This window comes from Phragmites australis, chromosome 3 (genome assembly GCF_958298935.1).
Source record: "Phragmites australis chromosome 3, lpPhrAust1.1, whole genome shotgun sequence".
Classification (NCBI taxonomy): Eukaryota; Viridiplantae; Streptophyta; class Magnoliopsida; order Poales; family Poaceae; genus Phragmites; species Phragmites australis.
In genome coordinates, this window is record NC_084923.1 from 47,243,643 (window position 1) to 47,253,070 (window position 9,428).

Sequence of the window (9,428 nt, forward strand, 5' to 3'; positions counted from 1 at the left end):
TTGTTTAATTTCTTCAAGATGTATATATAACCAATCTTAAACCTATGAAAAGACATCTCAGCACAAACAAGTTCATCCCGCATATGCCTGAATCACGTCACCATTACTCAAAGTTTATAGAGTTTATGAGAGAGAATGAGATATAGAGAAAAAACTATAAATAGAAAGATATAATAAATTTAGAGAGATACATATATACAAAGTAACACACATACAAATATAGAGAGAGATTCACAACACAGGCAAAAGCATATACCAAAAACACAAGAAATGAGGACAAAAAGAGAGACACATAGATATAAATAGATAACTAGAGAATTTCTTATGATATTTGCATGTGGGATGAACTTGTCTGTCATCAGATTAAAGCAACCTCAATCAAAAACAAATCACAAAAATTAAAGCACATCAAAGGGCCGAAGATTAGACAGATTTTGGACAACAAAATTTGTCATCAGATAAATAGCAAATTTCTTATGATATTTGCGTGTGGTTTTCCATGATAACCGGCATCACAAAAATTGAAGAGGAAACCTAATTCGATTGCCACCATGCCGAAGCACACGTCCAATACACGAGCATACATCCATTCATCCATATATGAGCATACATGAGCTTCCATCCACATACATGATCATCAAAATCTCTCAAGTTTGCACATAATTTGACATAAACCTAACATAGCGACTTCAAGAGGAGGAGGCGGCCGAGGAGGAGGCAACACATCGAGGTGTGGTCGAGGAGGAGGCGTCGCGTTGAGGTGCGGTTGGGGAGGAGCGGCGCGTCATGAGCAGGAGCGGCATCAGGATGAATGGAGGAATGGAGCGAACGGGGAGAGCGGCATGTCATGAGCTGGAGTGGCATCAGGCTGAATGGAGGAATGGAGTGAAAGAGGAGAGCGGCTAAGTGTTGGATAAATATATAGCAGATGCATTAGTGCCGGTTCTAGTTTCTAACCGACACTGATATGTAGATTATTAGTGCCAGTTGCTACTTAGAACCGGCAGTGATAAGTTTTTCTACTAGAAATATTCTTCTATTGTTAAATTCGGCTAAAAATTTAAAAATTTCATAGAAAAATGATTAGAGTTGAGAAAAATATGAAACCAAATTTGTTGAGTTTGACTACTATCGCCTACATGATAAAAATACTTGCATGCGTGAAATTTGCTTTGAATTATATTTATTTTATTAATTAGTCTATAATTTGTTTATTTTGTAATGAAATTATAAAATATCTATATAAAAAACATGTGAAACCATTTATGTTAATCTTATTTTTTTATACTCTTTTCAGGAAAATCAACGTTAACCATTGATTCTTGGTAACTTTGTGACTTTTAGCTCTATCTTCATTTGATTTTCTCCGTTTAATCTAATTTGAATTCTAACCAATTCAAACATGCACAATATAGATTTTCAACCAAAGAAAAGAGTGGTGTCACATAAGTCCGATCGCATGGTACGACACTCAGATCAGAACTTTCAAAAAGTTACTCTTCACCATATATGTCCTCGAGACAAATTAAAGCTTATCCTAAATTTGTACAAATTTCACTAAATACATGAAAACTGCTTTCATTAAACGATTAATGCTTCGTTATGGTCACGACGTATGTAGGTAGCTTTCTCAGTGTCATCAATGAGAGAAAGCTCGACACTCTCACCAAATAGAGATAGGTCATCGAATTTGTCGCAGTTTTCTTCCTCAACAACATACTCAACACCAATAATCTTTCTTTTTTTCTTGAATAACCACGTGGCGCTCCTCTTTGATAGCTGGGTCTGAGTCCTTTACATAGAAGACTTGTGCAATAGCCTTGGCAAGCATGAATGATTATTCTCTGTATCTGACGAGTTTGAGGTCAACGATAGTCATACCATACTTGTCGACCTTGACTCCTCTTGGGAGCCTGACCCATTGGCACTGAAACAGAGGGAGCAAATAGAGGTCTCCCTATTGCCAGCGTGGTCATAGGCATATATACAGGCACCGCTATTTTGGTTAGTGCTCTTGTTGTCTTGTGCTCTTGTATAAAATGTATAGTCGTTAATCTCGTATGTTTGGAATGTGCAAATCGTAGTTGATGGCCCATTAGCCAGTAGTTCCAACAGAGCATCGTCGGTATCCTTACCCGTTATGTGTTGATGTACCAATTACCAAAATTATCTCTGTGCTCTCTTGCGATCCAATTATCTAACTTCATTGGATTTGTGAAGCGTAGCATGCTTACGTGCATATTGACATACAGGCTCACTATAAGTGATTGTTGCAGAACTGCAAAGTGTGCTTGAGTGAATGAAAAACGATCTTTAATATGGATTGAAGTATGACCTATCATTCCTTTCCCCTATAGCGTCCCCTCATAACGAGATATAGGCATACCAATCGTGTTCAGTTTTATGTAGTTAATGCAAAACTCAATGACCTCCTCCGTACTTCACCCTTGGCAATACAACCTTCCGGATGACCTCGGTTACAAATATATTTCTTCAGAACCCCCATGAACCTTTTAAAGGGATACATCTGATGTATAAACACGAGGTCAAGGCTCTTTATCTCACTCATAATGTGAACAATTAGACGGGGCATTATATCAAAAAATATCGGAGGGAAAATAGCCTCAAACTGACATATAGTATTGACCACGTCTTCCTGCAGCTTTGCTAGTTTGTTCTGATCAATGACCTTATATAAAATTGTGTTGAAGAACGAACATAGCTTTATGATTAGGTGTCGAACCTTATCTGGTAGAACACCTCTAATTGCAATTGAAAGGATCTACGTCATTATCATGTGACAATCATACTTCATGCCAACTAATTTCATATCTTTCATGTTTACCAAGCTCCTGGTGTTGGAGGAGTAACCAGTTGAAACTTTGACATCACGCAAGCAACCACACAGGCAGATCTTCTCTTCCCTGCTCATAGTATAGAAAGCTGTGGGAAGTTTCTTTTTGTACGTAGTGTAGGTCCTTTCTGATGTTCGTTTCTTACAGGTCCAACCGCGTATTTAGTATATCTTTTATTTTACCAGATATGTCTAGTAAGGTACTAATCAAGCTATTAATTATATTCTTCTCCACGTGCATGATGTCGATTGCGTGTCAGACCATAAGATACTTCTAATAAGGCAGCAACCAAAAAAATGATATATGTTTCCATATAAGAGCAAGTTGCCCAGTCGGGATTTTTGTATTTCCTGTTTTCCAATGCGAATCTTTGGAGCTTAACGATGCTCTACTGTCTCGTCAAAAGCTCCTTTATTATTGCAGTATGGGTGATCCGGACAAAGGAACCTATAATGACCCATGAAGATCATTTTTCGACTGTTCGTCAGCCACCACCACCCCTGTTTTCTCCAAGCACTGAATATATCCATTGTACCCTTTTATAGTCTGCCCTGATAGGTTACCAAGAGTAGGCCATTCTGAGATTGTTACAAATAGCATTGCATGCAGGGTGAAATTCTCACATCTATACTCATCTCATATCCGTACGTCATCTTTCTACAATGCAAGAAGATCTTCAACCAATGGTTTGAGGTACACATCGATATCGTTGCCTGGTTCGATGCCTGGTTGATTCGACCCACTAGTTAGCAAAGACATCATAAGATACTTCCACTTCATATACATTCAAGGTGGAAGGTTGTAGAAACAGAGAGTCACGAGCCAAGTGCTATGAGTACTTCTCGTATTGCCGAAGGGATTTATCCCATCCGTACTTAACTCGGACATTATATTCCTTACTTCATCTCTGAATTTCTTGTATTTTGAATCGAATCTCCTTCATTGTATGTCATTAGCAGGGTGTCTAAGCATTTCATCTTTCTTGTGTTGTTCAGTGTGTCATTGCATCAGCTCGATATTTCCTATGTTAGCAAACAATCATTTCAAACGGAGGATTATAAGGAAATACCATACGACCTTAACAGGGGGTCTTTTCTTCTTTCTCTTCACCCTTACGCCATAGCTCTCGGTATCATCAATATTCCGCTTGTACCATGGTGTATTGCAAACGCGACACGCTCATAAGTCTGCATCCTCGCCGCAAAACAATATGTAGTCATTTCCACATGCATGTATGTTCTCTACTTCTAATCCCAACGGGTAAACAACCTGCTTGGCATGGTACTTATTTTCGGGCTCAAAAATTCTAACAATTCATTGAAGACCTTATCGGTCCAACTATTGCTAGCTTTCATTTACATCAGTGTCAGCACCACATGCAACTTGTTATGCTCATCTTTACAGTTCGGGTAAACTGGTGTTTTAGAGTCATTTAACATACGCTGGAACTTTTAATGTTGTCCTTCAATGGTGAAGCCCCCCTCCCTATTGCATAACATTTGCTCTAAGCCATCTTCATTGTTACCAACAAAAGTGTCTTCTCCATCATTCTTGACAAAAGTATCTTCAAATGTCGACATATCAAAGTCTTCGTTAATCGTCATATCATTGCTTATGTCTTCTTCGACTGTTGGTTGCCCTTCACGCCCAACATCTTCAAGTTTACCCTGCTCAGTCTAACGGGTATAGCCAGCCTTGAAACCCCTGTGAATCAAGTGTGCACAAATCTGCTCTATGTTTAAAAATTGCTTCTCGTTCTTATAGTCGACACACGAATATCATATATAGTGATCTTTACGCATCCATTTTGGCTTCTTGTACACTGAGGCAGTGCTCAGAAGCCTCAACGCCAATAAAGAACTCTGGCCCTTGATCCTTATACATCCATGATCGGTCCATCTGCAAATCATTATAATTAAATACATTTAACTTATAATCATTAAATATTTTAAAATCTAGAATAAATTCTTTGAATTACCTCGCATCCTGATTGGTCCCTATTTGAGGGTCCATCTCCTTCCGGTACTTGGGCCGGGCCGGGGGACCTGCCTTCCAAAGGATACTGTGTCTGATTGTGACCTGTGGGTGGACGTGTCATCCCTACAACACAATATTCTATCAATTATGTTAAATTCACTACGTTGATTAATGAACAGAGGAAATCCACTGTATTATTATTTAAATTCAAGACTTTAAAAATATACACAAATAACATACTAGAAAATTGAAGCTAGATTTTAGGGCATTTGTAAATACCTCTCTGATTTTTTATTCTATGCAAGAATGCCACTCGAATGATAGTTCTAGTGATATTTTTGCAATTTTTAATGGCAATAATGGTTCTAGTAGTGGCAAATTTGTAATTATCCCTAGATTTTAATGTACGCACCTACATCTATTTACATGTGACTTTAATCTACTCTTAAATCATCTACAATAACAAAATAACGATCTTTCTCTAATTTATATTAATATTAGAGCTCTTCTTATTCTAAAATTCAACATCAAAGAACAACCACCTAAATTCAAATCTAGAGTCATCTAGCAACTAAATCCAACTAAGAATCAAATGTAAATCATCTCTGTATATGTAAAAATGATAAAGTTGCAATTTTTCCTAAATTAGATCTCGATTGCATCTTTAAATCTATAACCATGGAACAAGCACCAACCATCAACCTTAGAGCAATCTACAAGTAAATATATCTAAAAAAGAAATATAAATCATCTTACTAACCTTAGAGCATTTGACTCCTCTAAATCTAGAATCCTCCAACCGTAAAGATGGCAAAAATAGCGGTCGATGCTGTTCTGGATGGGCTTACGACGGCTCTGGTCGCGCTTGAGAGAGTAGGTGGGCTTTTATACTGTAGCGTCCCATCAGTACCGGTTGGTATATGGAACCGACATTGATAGTGTCTATTAGTGGTGGTTCCAACCACGAATCGACACTGGTAGTGTCTATCAGTGCCGGTTTTTAGCTCCTCAGTGGTTGTTCGCGCGCAGGAGTTTAAGAACCGGTATTGATACGTCAATAATAGTGGTTACTATTAAACTGACACTGATGAGACGCTATATATGTGGTGTTCTACAATAGTTTTTTTATAAAAGGGTGAAACCCTTAGTTTTTAATTGAAAAATCGTATTGTGTAATTCATTAAAAGAATCATTCACCATCATACCATGGTATAGATAGCCCACCTATCTCATGCCCTCAAGTTCAGTGGCAGACGTAGAATAGAGTGGTAGGAAATAATCTATTTATTCCTTTTTAACCCCTCTTCTTCTTTCTCTTCATCTTTTTTCTCCCTCCACTCTCTCCTTCATCTCCATGGAGCACCAGCCTCTTCCCCTCCCTGCTGGATCCGACAACCCCTGCTCAACGTCACACATAAAGTAGGCCTCAAGGCTTATAACAACATCCTACTCAAAACAAACTAATGAGAGTACTGAAAGGAGTTTTAAGCAAAATGACTATGATCTACTTATGACAGTCGGATTTAGAAGGATAACTCTGCTTTTTCGACAACTATTTCCTCTGTCTTCAACTCGTTAATCTTTGCCTCAGAGGCACCCCACGACTTCGCTACATTGAAGAAATCAGCCGCCACCGTGCGTAGCCGTTATGCACATTCCTTCAGCCGCTCCCCTTCATCTTTTTTCCTGCAAAATCAACCAATAGTCCAATCGTGCAAACATCATAAATAAAAAACAATAGGATCTGATGGCAACATACTTTGGAAGCATACAATATTCTGTCCACAAAATCCAGCACAACGTTGCAACTACAACTATCATCAAATTTCTATTCTTCTTCTCAACTTTTGATAGCCATCCCACAAGCATGTCGTGAACATCTGCAGCAGTTTCATCACCCCCCCCCCCCCACACACACACACAAAAACAACATTTTGGATCTCCTACCCAGCCTCTTCTTGTCAAGTTGTCTTTAGTAAGTAAGCTATTTTTTTATCATCAACCATATAAAGACCTTGATTTTAAGCGGCAGTTTAACTTTCCAAATAAATGTATGGGTAAAATGAATTTGCTGGACTATTTCAGCCAAGAATTCATAGAAAACTGAACATCACCGGTTAACTTCCATATACTCTTTCCTGTTTCTTCTACTAAATATACACCAGAGCATAATTTTTGCATCTGCTGCCATTGTTGTAGAGTCTCCCCCACAATAATTTTCTGAATCTTATACAGCCCCACCCTTCTTCAACTTGTAAAATTGTGAAATAAGGATTAGGGATTGGTTTAGGTTGCGCTATATATATCAAAGAGTATACAATAATGATGGATTTGATCCTTTGCTACTGTTATATTATGGTTGAAAGTTAGACCAAACAGTATAGGGAAGACTTGTGACAAGGGGCCAGTACTAATCCAATGATCTTGCTAAAAATTGGTATCGTGCCCATTATTCACTAATCTTCTACAGAAAGGGATAAACTTTTCTTTCACTTCCATCAGGCCTGGCCATTAGAATCCCCAACTTTTACTTTGGCCTGCCACAAAGTTTGTTTAGACACGTTTTCCCCCTTTAAAATCAGCTCCCACAGGCCATCCTCATTATCTAGCTTATCTAACTTCCATAGACATTTACTTAAAGAGGCTTATATTCACAGTATCGAGATCTAAAACACCCAGCCCACGCTGTGCCATTGGCTTACACACCTCAGGCCAGTTGACTTGATGATAATTTTTAACTCCTTGATCAGATTGCCATAAGACCATCTTCAACTATTTTCCGTCGGGAGCTAGAATTCTTTCAAGAACGGAATTTTATTCCCTTTAGCGCTCCAACGGTTTCTCTTTATGGTTCACGTCACGAGGGATTTCCAAAGTTATTCCCTTCAGGACATGATTTTCTCTCATTTCTTTTCATGAATCCCTTCAAAAGAAAACTGTTGGAGATGAGAGAAAATAAAATAAATGGAAACAGAAAAAGGAATCGGGAAAGAAACAAAACGAAGAAAATATGGTTAGAGATGGTCTAACAATCTAGCTCTAGCTCTAAATAAATCCATCCTTTTTCTAATTCCAACAGGTAATCTACACAAGGAAATCATATATAAAGGGACATTAGTTCAACTAGATTTCGGCAAAGTTAACCTACCCCTATAGATACCAGATTCCCTTGCCAACAACCTAATTTCCTCTCCATAAGGCTTTTCAATCTTTTAGCTGCCACCGGCATTCCTAATACTGTGAAGGCAAGGCAACACTTTTACAGGTGAAAATTTCCTCCAGCACTGCTTGATTATCTACTGCTGCTCCCAAACAACAAATATCACTTTTACGTAAGTTAATATTTAACCCTGGTATTTGTTCAAAGAAAATTTTGGTTATGTGACACTAAAAGATCATGACTTTAGAAATATACAATCAAACCACTCCAATTTATTTTAATAGGCAAATTTGGAAATTTAGACAACATACGCGACCGTATTTGCGAAATTAGACAACATGTCGACGTATTTGCAAATATAGCACTCGTATTCGGTATCTCAAATACCGAAATTAGATTTTCGGAAACTGAAAATCCGAAAACACCGCGGGCCCACCGTATTCGGCAACTGAGGTGCCGAATACGGCACTGTGGCCCGTACCCGTATTCGGCACCTCAGTTGCCGAATACACCCTGTACTCTGCTGTATTCGGCAACTGAGGTGCCGAATACGGCCCACAGTGCCGTATTCGGCACCTCAGTTGCCGAATTCAGCGCATCATGTCACTTTCACGTCCTGTCGATGCTTTCGGTGTGTGCGTGCCAGCGGGATGCTGCTTTTGCGCTTAATAAAAAGCCCTGGCTCGCAGAAGAGAGAAGGGAGAAGAGAAGAGAGCAGCAAAGGAGAGAAGGGAGAAGAGAAGAGAGCAGCAAAGGAGAGAAGGGAGAAGAAAAGAGAGCAGCAGTGGAGAGAAGAGAGCAGCAGCGGAGCAACGCTAGGAGAAGCAGCTCGAGCAGAGGGGGCAGCCGGAGAGGATCAACGCGAGCAGCAGCCGCGCTCAATTTCCTTAAGGTAAGTTTTTAGATTACGTAGTTAATTAGTAATTATAATTAGATTTTTCTTAGTTCGTTCAGAAGTATATTAGTCATTTCGTCAGTATATTGTTAAATTCATTCAAGTACATTTGATTAATTATATTATTTTGGTAAATTAGAGTATTTAAATTAATGATTTAGTTGGGTTATATAATTTTTATTAGTAAGTGTGATTAGATTCTTTACTTAATATAGTAACATGAATTTACGCGATTTAATCTAGGTAATTAGTTTTATTAAAGTAATATAATTAATCAATTAACTTGATTAATTAGTTTAATCACTTAGGTTTGGTAGAACCGTAGAAGATAGTGTCCAGTAGCAACAAAGATGCATATTAGTTGTATATTGCACTATTTAATTAGTATTATTTTTGTACTTATTATTTATTACATGTATATTTATTTAGGAGATACGGTATGATTTTCCATATTTATTATGGAGAACGTCCCACAGTTTTACACGGGAGACTTGTAACAATTCAGAACTGCCAGCACATAGAGAGTTTGGTTGAGGTACCT